We start from the raw sequence: 27,171 nt of genomic DNA, 5'->3' as shown, positions 1-27,171 counted from the left end.
CCCTGGCATTTTAGCACCAGTTCCACCCAGAGACCTACCCATTTCCCACCAGACACACTGAAGAGAAATGTTTTACTGCCCTAAGATATTTACCACCTCAAAAACACAAAGGCTTCTCAGCACGTCCCTTAAGACTGTTCCAAATCTCTGAGGACCAAACCAAAGAAGTAACTAGAGACTGTGCTTTTTCCTCCCTCCCCCACAGCAGGAGACTAACAAGTTCTAATAAATATGTGCATGACCACTAAAAAAGTTACCCATTTTTTGCTGCATTTGGCTCTCAGAAGTATGTCCTAGTTAGCACAAAAATATGGATGAGGCAGAAGAAAATGCATTATTCAGACTGTGATACTATCATTTTCCAACAAGCCTGGCTGAATTCTTGATCTCTTGTCTCTTCTTAGACCTGGGGAGCAGCTGACCTGGAAAGCACTGTTGAAGCCACTGTTGGTTTTTGACATCTTTCATCTCTATTACTTCCCTATAGATAAATTCAAAGAACTGTTGTGTGTAACCACCTTTATTCTGTCTAGGTGGAAAAAAAGGCAATTCTGAATTAGATAGGAAATAAACTGGTTTTGGAACATGCTGTACAAGAAAAGTGTACACAGGACAAAACAGTACATGCATAAGCATGCCTGGTTCTCAGGTCATGATACAGCCTGGTATTGGTTTTCAAAGCTTCATTGGCTCTAAGATGGTTGTGAGAAAGGTTAGATGAGATGTTACTAAATAGTCAGAGAGCACGACTAGCCTTCCAGCCTTATGTCAGGTCTTCCAGCAGTGCTTTGTTCTCACATCCCACTCCATCATTCTTGTCCCAAAGCTGATCCTAAGAAGGATATGCAGGACCAAGGTGCTTGAACAGCTCAAAGCGTAAGGAGTGAGCACCACAGAGAGCACATCATATCCACAGTAATCCCAAGGGCTTCATGCTGCTCTGATACTGCCATTCCCCTTGGGAAGGCTCCAGTCTCTCTCCACTTGGGAGAGTGACAGAGCAAATGAGTGTTTCCCACTTGGTCCCTGCATTTACTTTGCCTTGAAATGCTGCTTCATGAGGACAAGCTGGTTTCTAGCACCATGTGTAGAAGTTCCCTACCAACAGCAGGAAAAGAAAGTTCCCCATCCTGGGAATATACACTTTATGCAACAGCAAAGCTCATACACATGCTTCTCCAAATCGTCACTTAGGATAAGAAACCAGCAGACACATGAAGTATTTTGAGGGCAGACGTGAAAGGTGCCTGGGAAATGTACAGGGCATTGTTGCAATTCTTGATGAAGCCATTTATATTGAGGATATGCTGCTCAGCTACAAAGGGAATAGCTGCTCTGTGCCTCACACAGCTCTGCTGTCTTGTCTGTTCCCTGCACACTGAAAACGGTGGCAGTGTGACTGCTGGGTGCCATTGTGTGCTATCAATCTACACATCGCCCAGTTTTCCCCTTCCTTCACTCCATGTGTCTGCACACCTTGTACAGTTAAAAGGTGTCATCACACAGATAAGGCCTCTGCTCCCTGCAGTAAAGAAAAAATAAAGTTAGCACTCTGTAAAATAATAACCAGAGCAAGGTACGCTGCACATATAGGGCATGAAAATTGTCACACATGCATTTAATTTGTCTATGATTTATCTATATTTATCTATAAAACCCATTTTCTTGTGCCAGTCTAATACTGTCCCTGCTCCGTGGGGTCGCACATGCACCCACAGAAGCACGGGTGGGTTCAGTACTATAGTCAGTAGCAAAGAGTCAGAAGGGCGTTTGCATGCGTTCTGGCCGGAGCATTTATTGCTGCTACACTGTCAAAGGGTGCAGAGGCAAATACGAACATGAGCCCAAAGCTCACAGTTTTATCTGGGGGCGGGGAAAAGGCAGGACTAGGGAACGGGGACCAATGGGGAACTCTGGGGGAGTGACGAGGGGTAGAGGCCAACCGGGGAATCCAAACTGGGACAGATTAACGTAACACGCATCCTGGGAGAAGGTTTTTTGGTCACCCTAACATAAGTGGTTCTTGTGTTACTAGGGACTTGTCTTACTGAAAACTGTCCCCTTGTAATGTATGTTCACCAGCCACCACATCAGTCCATAGCATGAAAATCATCAAGATATCCGTGCAGCAACTGGTTTCTCTGCCAACCTCCTTCTTGCTCCCACACTCCTCATACACTGATAAAAGAAGTTCAATCTTCCCCTCAAGCTGCATTGAACAAAATGTGACTGAAGACGCTTGAACAAAAGCACCAGAACAGGAGTGTTTTTAAAGTTCTGCTGTAGTCTGAATGGGAGCTCTGAGCTTGCATCAGCAGCATCAGAAAGAGCCACTTTCTCAAGTCCCCTCTCCTCACAGGTCTGACTCTGTGGCCAAAGCTCTGGCCAGTCTGCTACTGCTGTCATCTTATGCTCTTTATGCCTTGTCTCCATGCTCTGATGAGGAATGTATCTTTTCAGCTTTTTACCAGCTAGGCTAGTGGTTTAATGCCTTAGAAAGCCTCAAGCAGCCAAGAGAGGCAGCATGGGCGATCTAGCACTTTAGTAGCTCTAAAATCGGTACCTGTATCAGCTGCAAAGCAAATACCATCAGCAGAAGCAAAGAGGGAGAAATATAGCTCCCTGCCCGCTCAATTTCCTGCAGTTAGAAGCTTTCAGAAGAAACAGACAAGATGTTCACAGAAAGGTAGCTGAGCCAAGAGAGGGCGGGGCCTCCCTCTATCGTCTCTTTTATTCGGAGAAGGGGAAAGGGGAGGACTGGGGGCGGACCCGGGGTGAGCGGCCAATCGGACACTGCTGAAGAGTTTGAGTTACATTTGGTTTTGCCCGCGCTTGGAACAAAGAAGCTCAGAGCACGTGGCAGAGGCAAGTGTCTTAGGGAGGGGAAGCTCCGAACAGGCAGCAACACTCTGATAGTTCCCTTACTTTTTTCCTCCATGTGCTGTTCATTATGATTTTCTGTTGTTCTTTTGCCCTATTTTAGTCTTGTGTTGTTGCAGAACCTTGTGGTATGTGTCCCTTTTTCCAGTTCCTCTGTGCACGACCACAAAAGGACAGTGCAAAGCACAACTCTATTTTCTCAACCTTTGACACAGAAAAAAGAGAAAAAAAAAAAGCAGGGGAGAGAGGGGGAAGAATAGTGAATGAGTGTATGAACAAGACATCTGGAACTACAATAATAGGTACACTGTCCCATAAGTGTGATAAGATACCAGCAACTATATAGTCTTGGCTTTGATAATAAGGTTCTCTAGTAGAGATATTCCATGAATCTTGCTCATATAATGAAAGTTCTTCATTATAGCAATGAAGCACTTGGCAAAAGCTGCTCTGCAGAGATGCAGAAGAAAAATATTTCAACTACTGGAATGCTTCTATCTGGTGAAATATCTCCTGACCTCTGATGCTAGAGTTATTTCCACAGATCATTATCTCCTTCCAGTAAACTTCTTTTGGGTCCCATCTAGTGTAAGGGAGCTTCCTCAGGCTGGCAGGTCTCAGGAAGTGGTCCATATTGGGGGTGACATTTAAGGGTGCCTTGATTATCCATACTCAATCTATGAGCTTTTCTTGAGTGGTTAAGAAGTGGTAATACACTTGAAGAAAGATGCAAATAAGTTTTAATGTTAAGAGTTCCCAAGTCCATGACAGAGCACGGAGACTGGCAAAGCAATAGCACTGTAGATAGTGCTTTTGCACTTGAACTTCAAGCATGTTGTGCAAAATATGATTATTTCCTCAAGCCCTGATGACCTCTTCAGCAGGCCAGAGTGATGGGAATGTGCCTGTTAGAAAACAACCTCCTAAGTATACAGTCAATTCTTTTTCTGTATTTTCTTTTCATGGTTTTGATTCTTTAGGTAAGAGTTTTACTAGGGATGAGGAAACAACACTGCAGCAGTATGTCTCATAAGAACAAATAAATGAGGCACAATGTGCCTCACAGGACACAGGACAGCTGTGATCTCAGCTGTGAGGCTGAGGGTTGTGTGGAGCCTGATGACTGCTAAGAGAAAACAGGGACTGAATGCAGCCTGCAGCTACTAACAACGAAAATTTCTAACCTTCACAATACAAATATACATATGTGGACTCAAACAAAAGGCAGTAACAATGGGCCATCAGGGATAGTCAGGCTTCTCTAATTTCTTTTCTGTCATTCATATATGGGTGAACTATTTTAAAATAATTTTGTCATTATGAGCCAGGATTAAACAGTTTGGTGAAAAGTGTACACTCATTGGCCAGTAGCTGATGAGAAACATGAGGTATCATGTGCTTATATTTGGTATTCCTCCATTTGGGCTCTCTGGCTTTAACAAGATCTTCACCCTCTGTATGTAAGCTGTAGATCAAAATGAATCTGTCTATGTTCAATATGCATATATAAGCAAGCAATTACCACCAAAAGGAACTTGGCTGCTGCAGTTTTGGAAAACATGCTGGAGCACCCATTCATTTCTTTTCCATGACTCATAGCGGTAAATGCAGTGAGAAAGAAGTACATGTGAGCCACATATCCTCTGAGCTGTTGGTGCTCCCATAAACCAGTGAATCCTAATTACAGACACTTCTGAAAGTGTTGCACACCTTTTGTGATGTTTTTGCAAGAATATGCTGACAGAAAAGTCTTTAATAATGTCAAAAGAGGAGCCAGAGGGTCAGAGAAATAAGTGCCTCCCAAGATGTGAAAAGTGTAGTTCTGGTTTGCTTTGCTTTTTTCCTTTCCTTAGTCGCTGTTGGGTTTTTTTACACTTTCAATACACAGACTACATATCTGTGTTTAACAAATATCTATAAAGATAGTTATCAATCTTGCCAAATTAAGTAAATCACTGCCACATGCAAGCATGAACACTGTAACATTGGCTTTAAACTGAGAGCAGATTGAGAAGGGACAGTTATTTTGAAGTGAAACTTGGAGCCTGCTTCTTGTTGACATTTTTGGGGACTGTGGAGGAAGAAGTGAAGGACAAAGACTGAGAGGAACACAGTCAGGTCAGGTCATTCTGACATTTTCTGTGTTTTTCCACTCAGAAGCAAACCCAAAATATAAGAGCATAGTGTCCCTAGCTAATGATGGGGTTGGTACATTTCTGAAGTCTCTGCTCAAGCATAAATCTTTCTTAACTGCTCAAGCCAAGTAAACTTTCAAACAATGTCAGAAGAATAGGCTGCAGTCCTGACTTACAAGCATGAACAGTGCAGGCATTCCCTCAAGGAGAGTGACGTATGGGAGAGAGAAGTGTGTTAGCAGCAATCTTCAGACTACATCTGCAATGTCATGCTTGTTAAATAATTAATATACTTAAAATTACTCTCAAGGGAGAGCAAGTGCCTTAGGATATCTACAAATTCATTCATCTAAGTATCCTGGACTATTTTTTTTGTGTTAGAATTATGCCTAAAAGCTCCAGCTGTGTCTGAGAACCCCATTTTCAATAGGCTCTGAATAGCCAGAGTAGTCACTATAAGGTCTCCAGGGAAATCTGAACCAACAAAACAAGAGACAAAACATCATTTTCAGGAGTCAGACCGAAAATACCCCCAAAAAATTTAGTGCCTTCAGGTTGTGGCATAACTTCCTGTGAAGAAGGTAACAGGCCAAACTGGGAAGTATTTCTGCAGAAATAGCTTGGGATTTTCTTTCATCAATCCTAAAAACATGTCAAATATAAAGGCTTTGTCCTCACTTTCCATTCTATTACAGAATATAAATGATGCTCACACTGAACAATAATTGCTGGATGAATAACTTTAACATCACCATAGTTTTTTCTCTAGATGATAGGTGTGCCAGTCCAAGCTTTGAACTGGCATTAATCTAGTTCTCTTTCCATAAGCCATCTTACAGTAATGAAACAAATACAAGCCAGAGGGCTTAGTACATTGTAGGTGGCATCTGATGTAATCAAACGCTAGTCTAAAGGAAAACCACGATGGTTTCTCTGTCATTCTTCCTAGAAATAGCTCATGGGAACCCTTCCCAATGAAAAAATATTCCTTAGAAGAAAGCTCCAAAAAAGTAGGAGTTAGATCAGGGAATGTCCATTCCAATGTGCTTTCTCGTCTGGAAATAGCCTGCCTCCTTCAAAAGTATATTATCTCCTTGTATGTGGTAGACTTGACATACAAAAGTGCATCATTCCACTCATAATTTCCTTGTGCTGTATTTCCTTATTTTACAACACAATGGTGTTAGCAAACAAACCAAATCTACTTTTCCTTCTTCCCTGTCCCCTTACTACATCAAGAGATCCACTGTGTCACGTTTCTCTTGGTCAGAGGCACCAAAGCATTTCTGCCCTTCCAAACCCCTTTGCTAAAGAAAAAAGTGACTTTTGCCTAGCTGAGGTAGAGCCATCCATGCAGAAATGGTATCAGTAAGGCATTTCTTCTAGGAGACTAAAGGGGAGAAACTGTGATATTTCATGAACCAAGCCCTAAGGCTGAAGAAAAGCTCAACAGTCATATGTTGCTTTTACTCAAATAATGGAGTATATGTACAGAAAGGCAAAAAAACATCTACTTAGTAAAGGTTTTATTTGTTTAGTACCTTAAGTCAGCTGTTCTGTTGACTGGCAAGTTTTTCATGGGCTGAAGCAAGCCTGCCTAATGCTCATCATCTCAGTCAGCAAAACAATGCTACTGCAAACAAGAGATTTAATTACTCCCATGTATGCAAGAGATAGTTTCCATGCATGTAAAAAATGCTAGATGGAAGCACACCAAGTAAGTTGCTGAAACACAAGCTTCTTCATATTTTCAAATATGTGTCTGACAATACACAAATGCATGCAGAAATGTACTCATTCCAGATTTATCAAGAAAATTTTTAGCAACTTAGCAAGGGAAAGAGGTCATGAATGTCATCACAATTTGTTCCAAAGCACTGTATTGGGTAACTCACAAGTGTTGCATATTCAATATAGCAGTTTTCTTTCAAATCTGTAAGATTAGAAATAAAGGAAAAAACCAAAAATAAATGAACAAAAGACTCTAAACCAAAAAAAAACCCAAAATCTCCAAACGTAACAGCTTGTTCTTTAATTTTTTTAGACAAAATTCTGAAACTATTGAAAAATTTTCATTTTACCAGCATCAAGAAAACTGTCATAAATCTGGAGATATATTTAATTACTAGATTTGTTGCATTATTAGCAGGAATTGTCCCTGTTGCGTTCGATGAAGAAAGAAAATGTGAGGAATCAGCTCTCTGTGTGTCTAGTTCCTATGTTGCAGTAAAATATTAAAAAGGATACATGTCAGAGAACCCAAGCAAAAATGGAGTTATTTATCTTGATGGACAAAGATACCAATATTCTAGGCTAAGATCATGCACATCAGTGATGAAACAATGACATTGTCCCACCAAAATGTCCCTTCTTACTGTGAATTCCCAGCAGAACTGTTAAAAATTGAGACTCAATTTTAGCATGGAAGATTAAAATGGGGAAATTAAATATGTTTCACCCAATAGCCATTCACTCTCGTTACCCCACATCTATTGTCTTCCAAGAAATGAGATATGATTTTTGACAATAAATTTTTTTAGTTGCCCTGAGCAGAGGTTTCTGATAGTGAAGGCAGCAGATTCTTTTTTTCTCTATACACAGAACATATCCAAGGAAATCTTATACAACAGAATTAAATCTTTTTTCCCTTTTGCTAACCAAATATGACACATCTAAGAACTAGCAGAAACTGATGATTTAAGGAAGTATTAAGGGGGGGACAAGGAAACAGGTTTACTCAAACAGCCTAAAGTTACAGAGCAAGCTCAGCAGGTAGCAGGAATTACCTCTATTTCTATGTAATGTTATTGAAAAATAAGGATGTCACAGCAGGGAACATGCACTGGAAACATTTTCCCATGTGGCTATTGCTCTGAAGCAGAGAAATTCTACAGACAGAAAATTGGGTAAGGCTTTAAAGGAAGTGTAAATGCAGATTTAAAAAGCATCTGACTTAAAGCAGCAGTTTGTCTTTGGATGGACCATAGGGGTTTTTTCCTCCTTTGCACTTCTTGATTAAAGAATCTGGCCTAGCGTGAGGCAGGAAGCTTAGAAACAAAGAGGGGAACTCTGCATCTCAACATGAATATGTTTAGTCCCCTAATAATTTATAGTATCTGCCTTATGGTGTTGAAGACAACCAAAGTTAATAACCCATACAGAATGAGGAAGATAAATTTAAAGGCTCAAACTATATTTTGCAGTTTTGAAAAAGAGCATCCTAGAAGCTTGCAAAAGAAATTAAAATATAATTCTTTAATGAAAGAGAGAAGAAAATTTGAAAGCATTATTATGTTCTGTGGTGTATAGTAAAAGCACACAGTGTAGACGGGCTATTAGTCACACTATCCTTTTTTTGCCTGAAGCTACCGTAGGGGGCTGCCTGGACCATCATTATATACGCCTTTCCAAAAGCATACACATTTCAAACATTCCACTAGCAACTGAGACACCAGCAGGGCCACAGGAAGGCTCTTGCCAAGCAACAGCTGGAGAAGATATGCCAGAAACAATGAATAACATGCTGGGAGAGCTACATGAGCAGCAAATCACTGTGTAGAAGGAGCCTGATGGTTTGCATGGGAAGACAGTTGCAGCAGCAGGAGGAAAGCAACAGAATGAGATATCTGCCCAAGAAAACTCCTTTACTTTCAGTTCTCTTTTTTCATACACATCACTGTCTTTGTGGCTTTTGAACATCCCTGCTACTCAAGTACCCTGCCCTAAATCATTCTGAGGAAGTAAACCTCACAGAACTGCAGTTTGTTGGCCTCAGGCACCAGAGTGATAAAAGCTACAAAATGTATTGTTACTCTGTTTAGAATTATACAATCAAAAGCCCCAGGGGTTTTTGCTTTAGAGGTTTCCTGTTGGCAGTAAATCTCAAAATACTAAATAGTAAGAGTGCTCTGCTGACACAGGAATTGAAAAAATTTGAGGATGCTTCTCTGAGGCCTTTGACTTACTGACCTCAACATACTTGTGTCTTACAAATACAAACCTGTGAGACATTACTCTAGTTTTTCTGGATAGTCAAACCCGTCACAAATTTCCAATTAGCCTGCTGACCTAACACTTGCAGATAGGTTTGAATTGATTATCAGATAGAGATCCAAGACAGCAAAGACTTACCCTGTGGGACCACATACAGTGTTAGTGCTAACACTGCACTCATTCCTTGTAGAGATAGATCAAAACTCTGGGCAGCACTGTGAGTTAGGAAGGCCTGTTATCTAGCTATTGTATCTTGAACTGCACATCCTGGTTACGTTTTGTGGTACTGCCACATGAAGAAATCGTTTCCTGCTAACAAATGTGGAGTAAGCACTATTCTATCCTAAATATTTAGCCACCAACAAAAGAAATTGATGATATACTGACTTAGCCTGGCAATGGTTTGCTCAGCAGGTGTAAAATCCTCCTCTTCCCCTGACTCACCAGTAACCCATTTCTTGATAATTTGGCTAGCTGTTCCCAGGTGATGCAGAAATGGGATATTTTCACATGAGTATTTGGACAGGACCTGGAACCTTCATCACCTAAGCAGTGTGAAGCAGCAATTAAAATGGGCGATATGTCTACTTGACATATATGCAGGATCAGGAGCTGCTTGTGTTTATCCTCAATTATCTATAAGCACAATATAGTATGCCCTACTATGCAGGCCAGATAACAAGTCCCAGGAAAAGGGCACCTCAGCTTTGACATGACAGACAAACTTCCCACATATACAGATTATAGGAATCTGGCAGAGGACTCTGTAACAAAACCTTTCTGTATTAACCAGGGCTCAAGGTCTGAGGAGTAAAGTCAATTTGCTTAAGAAAACTAAAAGTCATTCCACCATTACAGGGTGGAGCTTCAGACACTTCTAAACATCAAGTTGCCTTTTTTTTTTTTTAATTAGCGTAGAGTGATACAATTTTTTCAGTATGCTTTGGGTTTTCCTCATCTATATCTTTAGGTCAGTGAGGATTTACATACTGATGATGAGGAGTTTAACACTGAAATCCTAAAGATGGTGCTCAAAACCACAGTTTCTGAGTTCAATATAAATTGAAGCAGTTTAACACCTAGAAGGCACTTGTGAATGCGGCTAGGAAGATTACCAAGGCATTCTGCCGAACAGCTGACTAGTGATACAAGTTGCTATAGGCTGCTGGGACAGTTTATCCTTGAGACAAATTATGGAGTTCACATGCTGTCTAGACAGACATTATTAAACTGTATTTGCAGTAGGCTCAGCTGCAGGCACAGAAGCACCTCCTGTCCCCCACAGTCAACACTGTCCCCTGCTGCTGGCTATGGTGGATAGAGACTCTTCCTGGCAAAACCAAAGCCAGCAGTTCCTGCATCCCTGTTCCCTGGCCTCTTCCCCGTGTCATGCTCTCCCCCAGTTTTGGTAGTTGTGAATTTTGTGAGACTGCTTGTAAAGCCACAGTTGACAAAACCAAGGAAGTGACTAAGGTTCAAAATAACTTTTAAATTAGCAAGTAAAAAACAGTAGCTTTGCTCTAGGGTCAGGTATCCATGGACCCATCACTTCTACAGTGAGGATGGCATACTCTTCCCAGTCATACCACTGCTTCCAGCCTGACATGTATAAACTGCTGATGACCTTAGCTTATACTATGAACTGAGAAGAATATGGAGCAGCTATATATGTTTGCACTGCATGTTCCTGCAGAGCTGGGGTCAATAGTCCCTGGGGAAGGCTTAAGGCAGGAAGAGAAATCATGGAGTTGAAGTTCCTTTTGATGGTGAGTCAGCACCCTTGAGCTTCAAGTAGCAGTATGCATCTGGTTCAATTTCTTACATGTTTATTTTTCCTTTTCAGAAACCGTAGTATTAAAATGAAATTTCAAATTCTGGAGTGCAGTTTTGTGGCAAGGGCTTGCATAGAAGGCCAAGGAGACTTGTTCAGTAAATTGACTAGGAGTCTGTGGTGGGTTGTTTCTGCAAATATTTTATGTCCTATCACTTCAGAATAATTCCATCTTGGCACTGGGTAGCTTTTTCCAGACTTTTCCATCCCTTTAGAACATGAGATCAAATTTATCCTAGAGCCACTTGGTTGTGGTGATTTCTGTTCCAATTTCAATACATTCAATAATAACCATGTAATTATTCTTCCTCACTCTCATGACTAATCAGGAATCTTTTCTTCTCATGATTACAGACTTCAGTCACTTATGCACTTCTCAGGACACTTCTCAGTTCCTGTTACCGGCCACCATAGGCAGGTCAGCAGAATTCCCTTTCGGAGATACCATTACATTTTCTCTTGTTTCTGCAGCAGATGAACACTTGAGAGAGAGAAAGAAAAAAAAAACAACCATCTTTTTTCCCCACTTATTACAACATAACTTTCTGTTAAGCACCAAAAGAGTTTTCATTAAGTAGTATGTATCCCTGTCTATAAAACCTGATTCTTCTAATATATTAAAGCATACCTTCTTTATTTTTTGTGAAGATCTGTTAACTACTTTTGGCACATATAAAATAACTTACAAAAACAGATGTAATTTTTATAGAAAGCCAGGTGACACCATTACTATATTTAAGGCTCCAGATAATACTCTAGGGAGCACAGCTTAAAAACAAACATTTCCTAATGCATACTAAGCAATAAAATCAGCCAATCATTTTCTGCAGTCATATAAGAAAGAAAGGCATTCACTAATTAATTCTGGTATATTTATGACATCAAGCTTGTTTTACTTTTGTAAAACTCAATCGGCTTTGACAATGTCTCCAGATTTCCCTCTGCTGGGATAATGGGATCATTGCTCACTAGAAATTAACCATTGCAATCTGCTTGTGTACTTTTGTAGGGAACACTCTTAAAAAGCTTGTAAATGTAGGAAGACAGTAGAGCTTTCCTTATGCATGTGCAGAGAACTGCAAATAGTCAGATTGATCAGGTATTACAGTCCTGTTTCTGCTAGCAGCTTAGATGGCATCAGTCACTTTAGTCTTCCTGGATGTACGTGGCTGTTTAGGAATTGAGGGCAGATGTAACAGATGAGGTGCTGAGACATCTCAATGTTGCTACTTCTTTGAGAATTTTAGCTTTATATTTTCATGCAGGTGCAGTATTGGCTGCTGCCCAGTAAAACATTAAATCCTTGCTGTCATGACCTTAGCATCCAGTCTTCCCTATTTCCTGACCTTCCATGGGTAAAGACTTTCTCTGAAGGCCTCTTATTCATATTCATGCCAGTAGAACTGGCACCAGCAGCTCTGGCTTTCATTCCTTTTAAAGCAGTTCACTACTGGTACAAGAAGGTAACATTATGCATCAAAAGACTGATTGATCTGAAAAAATTAACAGGCTCACTGTGTTTAAAGAGAATAGGGTAAAAAGACATGGTGTACATCTTTGAAATACGCGTTTGCTGTGTTGGCACACAGGGTAGTTGGTGAATTCAGACCAGTGATGCTTCCAAACTTTTTTTTGGCTCAGCATGATTGTAGAAGGCTCATGTTTGAGGATATAACTGTGTGGGAGACAGCTAACAGGGTTTATTAAGGCTAGTTTGACAGCTCCCAGAGAGAAAACCTGCAAAAATTCTTTGTGCTGTCACAAGAGGTCAAAATAGCTATGCTTTAAACACAAGCTGAGAAGCTGTTACGTTAAATATTAAATTGGGACCTCTACCTGTATTTTTCAGGTTACATAATATTTTACTTCACTATAATCTGCAGTCTATTTCAGACACTTTTTTTTACCCCTACTCCAGCATTTTCTACAGAAAAACATGCAGATCACTGACAATACTCTAATTCCAAAGAGATCAGCATTTTTGGCTTGACCTCGCACACGCACCAGCTAGAAGGTTCCTTTACAGCTCTGGGTCCCCACTGCGCACTGTGATCCTGCCCTGCTGAATGCAGACTGCATTTGCATTGCTTGGAGACTATTTCAGTGTTCATGCATATGGACAGTATTAAGTTTGTGCAGCTAGATAGCAATTTGGTTCAGATATCACCACATTACATAATATTTCTTTAGTTACCGCAGTAATTTTCCTATGTTCTTGCAGTTACTCTCAGACAAATAACAGAGCTCATTTGGTTACAGTATGGAATGTTTGACTCCAGGATATGGATCTACTCATTCTTCACTATACTGCAGCCTGTTGCAGAGCTGTGCTACTCTAAATAGTGTATGTAGGAAACATTATTTACAGCTAACTATTTCTGCAATCTCCCATACTATCTCTTCTTGCCCTCCTTTAAGAGTGTATGAATTTTACAGGCTTAGATTAATTTTTGGATTTTCTAGGAACCTAATTTTTCTGAACTGCTGGGGAGATTTCCTCTTTCACAAGACAAGGAGAGTGAAAAGTAAACCAAAACGAGTTCAAACAAAACTTCCACCACTGACTCACTGTGGTATCCTGCCCAGCTGGTATTGGGCCTGTGGGGGGTGGACTTAATTTTCTCTATAGCAGTCCTGATAACGCTGTTCTTGGTATTTGGAGCTAGAAAGGCATTGATGACATACCAGTGTTTTGGCTGCAGGGCTCCCACAGCATCAAGGTTGCCCTTCACTCAAAGGTGTCCTTCAACAAGGACACCTGAGACAAACTGACCCAGGAATAATCCATAAAATATGACATATGTTCAGCAACAAAAATAAGAGAAAGGGGTGCAAAGCATTCATTCTTAAGGTGTTTGTTTCTGGACCAACTGCTATGTGTTCTGAGGCCCTTCTTGACTGGACATAGCCTGGTGATGAGATGGAGAGAATAAGTATTTTGTTCTCCTTTGATTCCATGCATGGCCTTTGCTTTATCTTTATTAAACTGCCTTTATCTTGATCCACAAGGTTTTTTCCATGTGATTTTCTCCCCCACTATCCTGCTGAGGAGGGGGAGGGATAGAGCAGCTTCCTGGGCACCTAACATCCAGCCAAGGTCAACCCACCACAGCTGGTCCAAAGGAAATTTATTTCAAGTGTTGAGGTTACATTAATTTTCCTGACTTACTCACTCTTTCATCATCTTTCTCCAGTTATTCAGGAGGTTTTACAGCTCAGGCATCTTTCTCAGGAGAACTGAGTTTGCTAAACCTATTCAATTTGCATTGGTTACAGGGTTACCCAATATCACAGGTTGCACAATCTCCACACCTACCCACCATAAATTCATAGTAATCTCAGATAAAGAAGCCAGACACACCCACAAATCCTCAGAACTAGCGCTACATTGTCTGCTGTGGATATAACCTTGTCATTTTACACTGATTCACAATTCTGTGCTCAGACAGACAGAAAAATACATTCCCTGTTTCCCAAAAACCCATTCTCTACAGACAAAGGCTCACTATAGTTCAACAGAATTTCTTTCAAATTGTGTTGAAGTGTTTATTGAAAGGCATCCATACCACTACAGTAGGCAATTAATTTCTGGTTGTAAGGCCTAAACACATTCAAGAGAGTCTGAAGCTCTGTGCTCCATCACACTAAGTGGATGTACTTTGCCAAGAATGGAAATGTTCCACATTTTTGTATATATTGTATACCATATACAGCATGGGAAACAAAATCCCTGGTCTGATTCCCACCTATATTATTAAATGTCTTTACAGGTCTAAGGTGCACAGGATTTTTGTGCATAGAAAACCTATTATTCCCCATTCAAAATGTATGTAAAAACAACTACCTCTACTCTTTCATCATTCATGTGAGGCTGCCTGATTTCAAAACTATGGGTTATGAGAACTTGTAGTAACAAATCACTCCTCGTAAAGAAACCTTTTTCTCCTGATCAGACTGAGGAAGGGGCAAAGAGATATTTTTCCCCATACAATACTAGAAGATTTTCTCCTGTAACACAACATCACCATGTGTGATTCTGAGAACTGTATCTAAAGAAAAACCATTTGGCCAGGGCTATAAAAATTTTCATTGTGTTGTAATATTTGCTTTTTCTGATTCATTATCTGAAAAAATCCCAAATGGCAGTCTAATTCATTGGCATCAGAAAGGACGTTTATTGCATTGATTAAAAAGTTACAACACACCATTTTAAATCTCCAGTGTTTCACATAGATGTCTGCACACCAGGGTTGCTTGGTATTTGATGGGAAGTTAGTATCTTGAGAGAGAAGTGAGGGGGCTGGGGTTTGGGTTTTCTGTTTATTTTTTTTTTTTTGCAAATGCATCTGAAATATACAATTTCTCCTGCCTGTAAGGCATGCATAAGGTTCAGCATAAGGTTGGCACTCTATGTCCTATGCAGCAGTACATAGAAAATCAGTAGAGCTGCACAAGCACTCCTTGAAGCTTTTAGATTGATACTTCTTAAGATCAAAGCTGTTATCTGACCGACAATGGGAATGGCATGGGGCACAGGCAGAGGAGACCGCCATTTCAGACAGGGATTTTCTTGCCACAGATAGATTCAGGAAAAAAACATTTCTTACCTACTAATTTCACTATTTAGTTACTTTAAAGAAGTTTTAGTTCAAGGGCTTCCTATTCGCTCTTTCCATTTTCTATTTCTTAAGCTTCCTTCTGTGTGTCTGTGAAACCACTAAGAATCCAAGTATTAGAGTGGTTTTGGAACCGGGCAATGCCAGTTTTCAGAGCTTAGTGTCATGTAAGGGGAAGGAGACAATAAGGGACTCGGTAAAAATACATAGAATCAAAGAATATTCTGAGTTGGAAGGGACTCACAAATCCAACTCCTGGACCTGCACAGAACACCCCAAGAGTCATGCCATGTGCCTGAGAGCATTGTCCAAATGTTTCCTGAACTCTGTAAGGTTTGATGCTGTGAGCACTTCCTTGGGGACCCTGTTTCTAGGTGAAGAACCTTTCCCTGATATCCAGCCTAAACCTCCCCTGGCACAGCTTCATGCCGTTTCCTGAAGCCCTGACACTGTTCACCACAGAGAAGAGATCAGTGCCTGCCCCTCCACCTATCCCTCTGAGAATGGAGAAGACCACAATGAGGTCTCCCCTCAGTCTCCTCCTGACCAAGTGACCTCAGCTGATCCTCATATGGCTTCCCCTTGAGGCACTTGACCATCTTTGTTGCCCTCCTTTGTCCCTAATAGCTTAGTATCTTTTTTATATCGTGGCACCTAAAACTGCCCCCAGCACTCGAGATGAGGCCACCCCAGTGCAGAGCAGGACAATCCCCTCCCTTGTCCAGCCAGCGATGCTGTGCCTGATGCCCCCCAGGACAGGGTCGGCCCTCCTGGCCACGGGGGCACTGCTGACTCAGATTCAACTTGCCCTACATAAGGACCCCTGGGTCCCTTTCCGCAGCGCTGCTCTCCATCTAATTCCCCAGTCTGTCTGTTCATCCAGGGTTGTCCCATCCCAGGTGCAGAATCCAGCACTGGCCCTCGTTGAACTTCATACAGTTGGTGATTGCCCAGTTCTCTGATTTGTCAAGGCCTCTCTGCCTTCCTTCTGCTGACTTTCAAGTACCACCTGTATTATATGTATTAAGAAGTATCTGAAGATAAGGACCACAGAATTGTAACCCAACAGGTGCTATTCTTTTCATTTTCATTAAGAAAGAACATTTGGAGATTTTAACAGACACCTGTTCCTGGATTATGTGACTAGTGGGGAGAAACACTGAATAGTGCAGCAGGACATGAATGTGGCAATTAAAATTGCTCTTTGTAACACCTTGTGAGCTACAAAGCTTGAGAAGACAGTAGCAGTTGCCCCGATTTACTCTTGGAAAGCGAAAAGACACTTGTAAAAAAAAGTAAACTGCAGTAAAAAACCACCTAAATAAGTCTAAGTAAAATCAACCCACTTAAATCTGCCGCAAAATAGTGAAGACTGAGGGAGATGAGTTGCAGGACTCCCAGGCTTTCATGTTGCAAAGTGACCTTTGAGGGGAACAGTAATGGTGATTGGGAATGCCTTGATGCTCCAAGTACAGCAAATTCAGTGTAAAACACAGCTTGAAGAGGTACATAAAATCTAAGCACTGAGGTTGAGGGCCTGCAGTTTGTTATACTGTATTCCAGCAATAGCTTCAGATCCCTGCAGGTTATCTCAATGGATCTGGAGAAGAAGCATTTTTAAACCACTGCTGGCAGAAATTACGCAACTAACATGCTGCTGGATCAGTATAATGAGAAGTTCTCCATTGGCCTAAAACAGAGAATTAGCTGACTTATGACTGATTCAGAAAGGATGTCTGTAGTTAAGTAATCTGACAGCCTACATAAGCACAAGTCATAACCTTGCATGCACTATGTTCTGCATTGAATTTTCTAGATAGAATAATACATTATTTTTAAGAAGAAGACACACAATCTCATTGTTAAAATTGCTACAACTTCTTGAGACAGTTCTGGATTATGTGCTGGTTCTGGCCAGGACAGGATACATTTTTTGCAGGAGGGGGCACAGCTAGAACCTGAAGGTAATTCCATACGACCTCACATCTTTGTCAGGGACAGAGGAAAGGGAATATCCTCCAGGGAAGAGGGCTTCTGGTCTGGTCGAGAAAACATGTTGGAGGGAGCCATCTGGTATTGCCTGTTGTTGGGGGGTTTCCATGTGAATGATTTAATTTCTTGTTCCCTCTGTCATCAGTATTGTTGCTGGTACTGTTACTTTTCTTATCTCATAGCAGTTTCCAGTAAATTGTTCTTACTTTGACCTGTGATCTTTGCTTTTGTGCTTTTAATTCTCTCCAGTTTGCTGCAGGTGAAAGGAGAGGAAAAGCAGGGGAGTGAGAGAAAGCGTGTGGTTTGGAAGGTGTCAGTGAGGGGCACTCAGTTGGGGAGTACTAGTTCTAAACTATGACAGACATACCTTGAAAGTCTATGTGAATGTCTGTGTTGAGATCTATTTTGCAGGGAAAGGAAGCACTACATAAATTTAAGGATAAATCATTTTTATTGGACTGAATAAAGTCCTTAGTAAAATCTCTTTTTAGAATAAAACAATCAATATATTCTGTGATTAATTCTGTTGTTGTCCTGTATCAGGACATAGAGGTGCTGCAACTGAGGCAAAAAATGGGTCCTGCTACTTTCTTCCTTTTTATATTTGTACTGGGCAACTAAGGAAACTCTTCTCCTTTGTCAATAATTCTCTCATTTTCTCTTGCCACTTTCCACAAATACTAGAGTAAAAAGAATTAGTAAGCAGGCCAGATTCCAATCTATTAAAACATGGTTTGTCTGGAACGGCTCTATTGTGGCTGACATAATCCATCTGGGTTTGCAGATTTGTCACCTAGATCAGCAGCTGACTGTTGACCTCACAGTTTTTGAGAAGATGGAGCCTGAAGTCACTGGAGTGAAGTTTGCACACTGGCAACTGAGTACCTGGTGTTTAGCTGAACAGAAACATCTTGGGGAACTACCAAAACCAACCAAACAAAAAACCAGGGAGAAACCTAGAGAAGAAAAATAGTTGCATCACTTCTCTTGCCTTCTGCTTTCCACTGTAATTGCTGGCCAATCTCTGTCATGTTCTATAGCAACATTACAATTTAGGAAATTATTTCACCATTAAAATGCTGAGTCATCTTTGCTGAGACAAGTCTACAACATAATAATGACATAATTCAGGAATATCTTGATTCAGCATTTTAATCCATCCTTTTATGTGGTTTGGCTAGAATAAATAAGGGATAGAGAGGCAGCCTTGTTCCTTGCAGTATCTTATGCTGTGGATTACGCTTTAAACAGTATTTACAATACTGCGCCTGGTGGGAAAGGACATGTGTAGTTTAGCCAATAATCTTGACTTCATTCTGTGTAGGAAAAGAGCTTGAGTCATCAGTAGAAGGTGAACACATGATGTGAGATTGTTATGTTTGTTTTACCAGTTACTGCCACTACAGACTTATTAGTAATGAAGAGTTCCTCACAGATTCCAACCAAAATTGAAAGTATTCTGATGAAGTATTTTGTCAGCTCCATTTAGCAATTACTTGTGAAAACTGAGATAGATAACAGACTTCCTGACAGTTTTAAATCTTAATCTCAGAGGCACAAAGGTTAATTAAATGCTGCTGCAAGACAAAATTAAATTTCAGCCAAATATCCTTTCAAAACCAGCATAGGTTGGAAGGCTGCCAAAAACCCCACATGATTTGGAACTCAAGAAAGAAGAAGGGCCTCCAGGTCTGCAATGCAATAAAATAATACTTTTGACAGTTTCTCAAAGGAGTAGGCCAGAGGATGCACAGATGATCCTGTTGTTTTTTCTGTAATAGCTGACAAACTACTAAACGTAGGTTTTCAACTAAAACTCTTCTCAATTCTTAGTTTCTCTGGAACACATCAATACTCTAGCATGTCTTCAAGCTTACTTTCTCCTTCATAGAACAATTTAACATTAAAACCTGATTTTGGACAAAACATTTCTAAAAACAAAATAAGCAAACAAATAAACAAACAAACACAAAATTACACTCACTCCCTTCCCCAAAAAACCCCAGACCAACAAACCAACAAAAATCCCAATTAAACGAAGTAAAAAAATTCCTAGAGCTTGGAAAGAGGAACCACAATCCATGGCTTTTCACAATCAGGATTAGACTATCAGCCATGATCCTTCCTGTGTTTTCTTATGGCAATAGAACTTTCCTATGCTTAGTGGCAACACCAGACAAGGTGGAAAAAAAATGCACTGAATTCAGTTTATCATGATTATTTTGATCTTCCAGGATCTACAGAAATGGATTTGGTCACATATTTCTTGCTTCTCCATGACAATTTTCACCGATGCTGATTTCAATAAGAGCAAGCAGCACCAATAACCCCTACCAGATTCACTGCTTTTGTGCTGGCAGAATCCTCTTCCCCGCTGATGCCTACAAGGTACATCCTGGTTTGGCGTGTATCTGCGTGTATCACTATGCTGCACTTCACTCATTTGCTGTCTGTGCTTGTCTGAGGAGGTAAATAGGACTAGGAATATTTTTTCTGACAATCAAAAGTTCAGAGCTATGGAACAGTGTGAGGATATGAAGGTGGACCTCCCTATCACTTAGCGTTTCAGCTGGGCTGACCCTGCAGTTTGCCATAAACTCTAAATGTTACATTCAACAACCTTACCAGGTCAGGCTTCCCAGTTCATTTCAACACACCAGATGAGCCATTGGGACTAGTGTGTTTTTTGAATGCACATTCTACTTCCAAAGTATTTAATTCTGAAAGCATCCAAGTGAGGTCAGCTTTTTGCTTACACAGCATTTAGATGAAGAAGGCTCTGGATTTTTGCACCGATTATATATGTCTTATTTTAAATGCAATGAAGAGCTAAAGCATAGAGACATGGATTCTCCAAAAAGCTAAAACATTTGAGGTCTCTGGTTCAAATAGCTCAGTGGTAAGAGAATAAGCATTTCTCTCCTATTTCCTGGAACTGCGTAAAGGAGTTATGATAATGAATCATTCACACTGCTCAAATGTAAACCATTTCATTAGTAACGGACATTAACACCCAGCAGGTCTTTTTTTTTCCTTTTTTCTTTTTTTTTTTTTTTTAATGTTTATTTAGGTGCCTAAGCACAAATTTATAGTGACTTTCCCAAAACTACCCATGTAGAGACTTGCCCTTCCTCCAAGGTCTCTTGTGAAAAAAGTTACCTGGGCAAGACAAAGAATTGACTCTGTGACACACAGACATTATAAAAGGCGTCTAAAAGAAGAAAACTCTTTTCAACTTATGGTCTGGTTATGAATGAACCCCCAGAGGAAGATGGTCTTTTATTTCATGCAATCACTTTCAGAAACCTAATGCATTTTTTCAAAAGCAGCATTGCACAATAATAAATATTGTAAATCATGTGTCTTTAACAAGTGATAAAAAGAACAGAGAAGTTATATGGACAAATTAAACTGGAATCATTTGAAAGGAAGTTCACAGTGCTTTTTAATTATCTTACTGGTTTAAAAATAACTCTTCTGTTATCTTCAAAGGAAAAAGACCATGACATCTGAGGAGTTCATTAGCTCTACACAAAGAACCAAATAACTTCAATACGAATTCTAAGACACAGCAAGACAATGCTTTTTCATAAGACAATACATTTTCCTCTGAAAATGTATATAATTTTAAACTCACATAAATATGTAAACAGTGAATTAAAAGAAGTGTGCTAGCAATATGACTGCTTGTAGTCGCAGAAAACACTACTTCTTTATTTGAATTTATCCTAGGATAGAAATATTTTAGAAATACTGCTGTTAATATTTGAAAAACATTAGGAAAATATACTGGTATGTCAGATAAACAAAACTACAGTTTTCTTTTTTTATGCTATGAATACTAAGACAGTTTGTAGGAGGTATATTGTGTATGGATATTTTTCTTCTCACATTAATATAGGAGGCTCATTTCAACATCCTTGAAAATCTGCAAGGTAGAGACAGAATAATGATCCTTCCTCTGCAAGTTCTTCTGTGCAAATACTAAAATTATACATTCAATATTAAATATTTTTGCTGCTTCTTCATCATCTGAGCACCTCAAATTCTTATGATGTATCACACCAGAGAAATAAAATTACCTGCACTTCCCTGAAAGAGAAGTGAGATTGAGACACTTGGAAATATGCATTTGTGCTGAGAATCAAACCTCATTCTCCTGAATTCCAGGCAAATGTGGTAATTGCTGCACAGCAATTAAAAGCAGTATCACATACACAAAAAAATCTTCTTTTATCTAACATCAATATAAGGTTAAAAAAAAGTCATCAGTACTGTAAGGAAGTATTGCACTAAATATGCGTATTTACTGTGCTTGAAGTCTGAAGGCCTTTAGAGGAGAGACAGCAAAAATGGCAGGGATCCTTACTTAAGTTTCTACTGGAGTCCTCCCTAGTTTAAGAAATGAACACACATGACAATCTTCAACCAGCCTAAAGAATCTGCATAAATAATATTAACTAAAGTTTATCTGTTCCGATTTAACTTGAACATCTACAACATATTTAAAGTATTCCAGCATTTATACATAATTATATAGCACTGCCACTCTATTTTTGCAGTTTGGCTTCTTAACATTAGAAATACATCAAGATGTCTTGGGTTGATTATTTAATATTAGCCCCTGTTTGAAGATACTGTTGAAGAGCACTACTCCGTGAAAAAAACCAGAGTTCTAATTTTAAAATGCTGTTATTAGGAGGCTCATAACATACTATTTCATGTTGTGAAACCATATGTCCTAAGACAGAATCACAAAGTCAATACTATGACATATTCCTAGAAATTTCTGGCACATAGCAAAAGCAGGGCTATTAGAAAGAATCAGAAATACTTTGAGACTGTTCTCAGTTGGAACTACGTCACTGGATGGCAGCTCTTGATTAACATTTCAATGTTTCAAATAGCCCCTACTATTTTTCCCCTGATCTCAAGGATGGTTCTGGAATAGCAAGAGTTGACACTACAGGAAGAAATCAGACTTTCCTGCTATAAGCAGAAGCTTCTGACTAGTTACAGATCTATTTTTCCAAAATCTGTGGGTATATGAGCTTGGCATTTCTATTCTAAACAGGAGGAAAACTACACTAAAGGAGGACAGAAGAAGTTGCAAATGGATTAGAAGGAAGAGCAGCAAGGATTCCAGCTAGCTTCACAACCTACTGTGCATGCTGGTTCTCTTTTCATGATCCACTGCTTCTCAGTTCTTAGCATCACCCTGTGTAACAACCTACTTGTCTAAGCTGTAAATGTGAATATCTAAATAGTCAATTAATCTAGGCTGAATTCATTCAGTCAAATGATAGAAGATACATTCTGACTCCTATCAGCCTTAAAAAAATTGCTGTACTCTGTCAGCAGAAGTAAATCACAAGGCTTAGCATATTAGCTACTGCAAAGCAGTAAATATTGGGAAATGCAGCTGGACAGTCTAAGGCAGGAGGAAGTTGTGTTTTGCTTCCTTTTTTTCCAATGTTATATGAGAAATCAGAATTTCCCGCTGCGTCGATGGCAATAAATAGAATTATAATTATAAAACCACCAATCAGAGAACACTTCCCCTTGGTCCCACTTTCTTGTCATTAATGATAAAGTGGAGAAGAAATGGTAGTGGCGCATACTGTAATTATAATTAACCCCAGTAATACACTGCATACTCAGCACCATAAATCTGACTTCACCAGCGCCCAAAGAAATACTATTTTGACTTACACCTAACACACTTTTGTAATGTGATAAGTATTTCAGGGCAACTGTTGTTTTCTGATCAGCTGGTTTCTGATGAGTTGGCTATGCTTAGGACCAGCTTCTGCCTTCCATGTAGTAGGGCTGTATGCATGGCAATTAACCAAAGGGATAATACTTAAACCATACCCTCTACATCCAGTTGAGAGTCCTAACATAGCTAAGTTAGACATAGTAGGCACAAATTTTGCTGAAGCTTCTCTCCTTACTTAATGTTTATAATGATGTAGCTGCCTTAAAGGAATAGGAGCAGCTATGACCTGAGCTGCTGAGCTGGATTCTGCCAGCAGCTGTTGAGGAGTCCAGTTCTTCTCTCAGTGAGCCCTAGGTGACATCGTCAAGGTGACATCAGCAAGTGTTCTGGTTCTGAGCAGCTGGTGCTGGTTGTGGAATACTCACATCCCCATCACAGATGGAGAAATTGCTAGACAAGGACGGTGGCATCTCCTAGTATATTTGAAACTCTAAGGTGTTTTACAAAGGAGAACTAGGGAAATAAACCACATGGAATGACAAAGTCAACATATTATTTGATTGTTTAGGAAGAAAGCAAACGAGACATCATATCATTGCACCTCATACGACAAGATTGAACCATATCTGATCATCCTCTCATCTCGTTTCTGAGGCACTGAAGAGAACTGGATTTCACCATTCTGCTCTTTTACTCATAGGAATCTTCAACCCTGCTCAAATGATATTAGGATATCATTAAACCATAATATTTAAAAAGCAATTACATAATTGCTATGTACAGTACAGCAGCCAACAAGCTGTATCTTCCTGGGCAATAGAGAGATATGTCTTCTCTTCCCTGTCATCTTGTTCTCCAGTAGCAAGGAGATATCCCAAAGGCAAAAATAATGAGCGTATAGTTGAGAGAATGGATGCAGTGCAGCAGCATTTTAGAACATCTGAGTTTCATAAGCTTCTATTGTTGAAGTTTTCTGAGGACATGCATTTGAATTCCTCTTCCTAGTCATGCTTTACACATCTCAATTTGTTTTTCCACTGTAGCTTCAGTCGAAACACAGAACAAGCATATAGTGAGAACATCCAAGAATATGTTCATCCATTTTTTGAGTATAACAAGATTAAGTGAAATAAATGCTTCTCTCAATCCTCTCACAGAAGGGATCTGTCACATAACTTACAGGTGGTTAAAATTTAATTTGAAATTTTTGTGGTTCTTAACTTCAAGCCACCCCTCACAAAGAGCTACACAACTGTTACATGGGCTAAATTCTCTGTACTTCTTCGAATTTATAAGGTAATCTTAAATGAGATCATACAAGACTTAAAACATTCTCTTATATAGATACATTTTCTACATAAGAAAAATATATCTATCTAAATATATAAAAATATATCTATATCTATAAATCTTCAGAGCTATAATACTGTCTTTTATCAGCAGTACATGCATTTGAGTTGACAGAACACAACAAAGAAAATTGAGTAGAAAAAAATCAGCTGTTAAAGTTCTTCAAGTGTCCTGCAGTGTGTGATCACAGGATATTGCATGATGGGCTTCTAACCCAGCTAGAAAACTTCATGTGAAGAATATGTACTACCTAATATATGAATATGTATTACCAGAATAACATAAGGGATAAATCACTGTTGGCCTATGAATCTTGGTTGTCACACTGACCATGTCAGTTTGTGACCTTGTTCAGCAGCACTTTTTCTCCATGCTGTGCTAGTGAAGCAAGAAAAATATCTTGAAGTGTTTAAAAAGATACAGTTTTATACAAAATAAGTATCAAAATAGTATCTCAAAATATATACAAATTATATTATATACAAATTATATACCAAAGATCACTTTGGATATCTATCAACTCTCCTCAATTGAAGGAAGCAACGTGTAAGGATATTTGCCTCACAGTAAATCTTGGGTTTACACCTACTTTGTCAAAGAATTAGCACAACTGCTGACTTTAACAGACTCATCAGAATTGTCCCCTGAATGCTACACTTTTGTAGCGTATTTGGACAGCCAACAGGGTTTCTGAGCTTTCCTTTTCTGCTTTTGAAAAGTCCTTGTTCCTTTTAGATAGTCAGAAAGCTTGAAAACAGACTGTGAAAGCCCTGCCCTGCCCCACCATAGGTATTTTGCAATACCTCAATAGCCAAAAGGTTTTCCAGGTTGCTTCTAAATACACCTTAATAGAATGTCCAAATAAAGGAAAAGTGATTTAAGAGTGTGAAACATTGAAGAATTAGACATAAACTAATTTGAGCTAATTATTTTCCATCAATTCATACCACATTTACCAGGCTAATTTACTTGAAACAGTATGAACTAATATTTTGTTCCTTACTGAATTTCAGGTTAACATGAAGAGAATTGTAGAATTTCACTGAAGTCCTTAAACACATGTAACTTTCAAGCATTATAGTTTCTGAAAGAAGCAATTTATAATAATCAGGGAAGAATCTAAAGAAGCTTTGAGAAGAAGACATTAATATATGCATATTACCAAGTTCTAGTCACAGGATGCTGTTCCTAACCTTCCGACATCTCTGGTGAGGATGCATTTACTCTTTATAGAGCAAATCTGCTCTCTAGTGGCAAAAATTACCAGACCAATTTTATAGAAAAATGCTTAGTTAATCCTGAGGTAATTAAGTCAAATCATTGATTTTTTGTAGAGTGGGTAATAAGAAAGAAAAGATCAATGAAATAAATATTTGCGTGACTGAACTTGAGAGTATGTAATTCTGCTCAGATCTGATAATTCTAGTTAATTTTTTTATCAGTACCAGATCAATCTCTTTTAAATACAGCTTAAAATACAATTGAGGTAGGGTGTGTAATCATAAGAAGAAATATAACAACAACAACAAAAAGCTGATGTACTACTGGAGTGAATGGTGAATGAGTTTGGCAGGTTTGAATCAGCAAGCTTGAAAGCTTGTAAGACAGGAATGTTGACTGTCAATGCTCATGCAGGTTGTTACTTGTCAGCAACATTTCTTCCTCTTTGAGCTAGGAAGTAACCATAGAAATAGGAGATAACAATGTCATTAGATCATTATAATAATTTCCTAATTACATCTTTCCTTGCAGAAGTTTTCAAGAGAGACTTCAAGAAAGACTGTGAAGAAATATTACACAACTGAACTTAGAGTCTGCTCACTTCCCTGTGAAGACTTTTACACTTTGTTATTAGCTCCTGACATCATGATTGTGTTTAGATTAGATTGGGTAGCACAACCCTTTCTAGCTTGTCAGCTATTTCATTCTTCATTTTAGTAATTCACACATAGATGTGTGCTTACTTATGAACACTGGTAGATTAAGCTGCAGCAGAATAACTAAATTAGCCACAACTTCCACAGGTCAGTACCTGGCTGAAATACATACATGGCTTGAGGAATGAACCACTAGTTTTCAGTCCAGGAAGTAAAGGCTACACAACACTGGTCATTTTAATACACAGAAGTTCAGCAGCAGCAAGGTGTGCATTTTTGACTAGCACAGAAATGAGGGTGATGACCAGTTTTGCCATAGCCTCCAACATAATTGATACTTGAGAGCATATTGGCAGGATAAAATTAAGCATATTGGTAGGATAAAATTGAGTTTTATAAACAGTTAAGGGGATTTAACTCTCTTAAGAAATACTTGGAGTTCTCCTTATATCAATGAAGTTGTGTGATATTTGGTGGATTTCTCAGATGTTCACTAAAAGGAAAATAAAGAAGAGTGGAAAAAAAGTGGGTCAACACAAAAAATGAGGTGGTGGTTCATGACAATCAGAGCCTTCATAGAGCATGTTGACTTTTTTAATTGCCAGCCCTTACATTTGGGAAGATAAGGGAGAGTAACAGCTTTTAGAAGAAGTCACTTCAGCAAAAGTTTTATATAATCTGAAATCCTGACTATAGATTTTCAAAAGAAAAACTTATTTCTCATTTATATGTGTAAATGCCCACAGATGCCTAACCTGTGCACCTGTCTGTCAAGAAC

General features: G+C 39.3%; 1 long non-coding RNA gene across 1 annotated transcript; it reads right to left on the bottom strand.

The window, feature by feature from the left end:
- Nucleotides 1-290: 290 nt before the first annotated feature.
- On the bottom strand, nt 291-9,354 carry LOC138103729 (uncharacterized). The gene is made up of 3 exons (XR_011147822.1): nt 9,147-9,354; nt 6,557-6,648; nt 291-1,522 (listed from the first exon to the last, which is right to left on the bottom strand). It is a non-coding gene; the product is annotated as an uncharacterized lncRNA (long non-coding RNA).
- Between the last annotated feature and the right edge of the window lie 17,817 nt (nt 9,355-27,171).

The sequence above is a fragment of the Aphelocoma coerulescens genome, assembly GCF_041296385.1.
Source record: "Aphelocoma coerulescens isolate FSJ_1873_10779 chromosome Z unlocalized genomic scaffold, UR_Acoe_1.0 ChrZ, whole genome shotgun sequence".
Lineage (NCBI taxonomy): Eukaryota > Metazoa > Chordata > Aves > Passeriformes > Corvidae > Aphelocoma > Aphelocoma coerulescens.
Note: the sequence above shows the minus strand (reverse complement) of the source record. Positions and strands in the feature narration are given on the sequence as shown.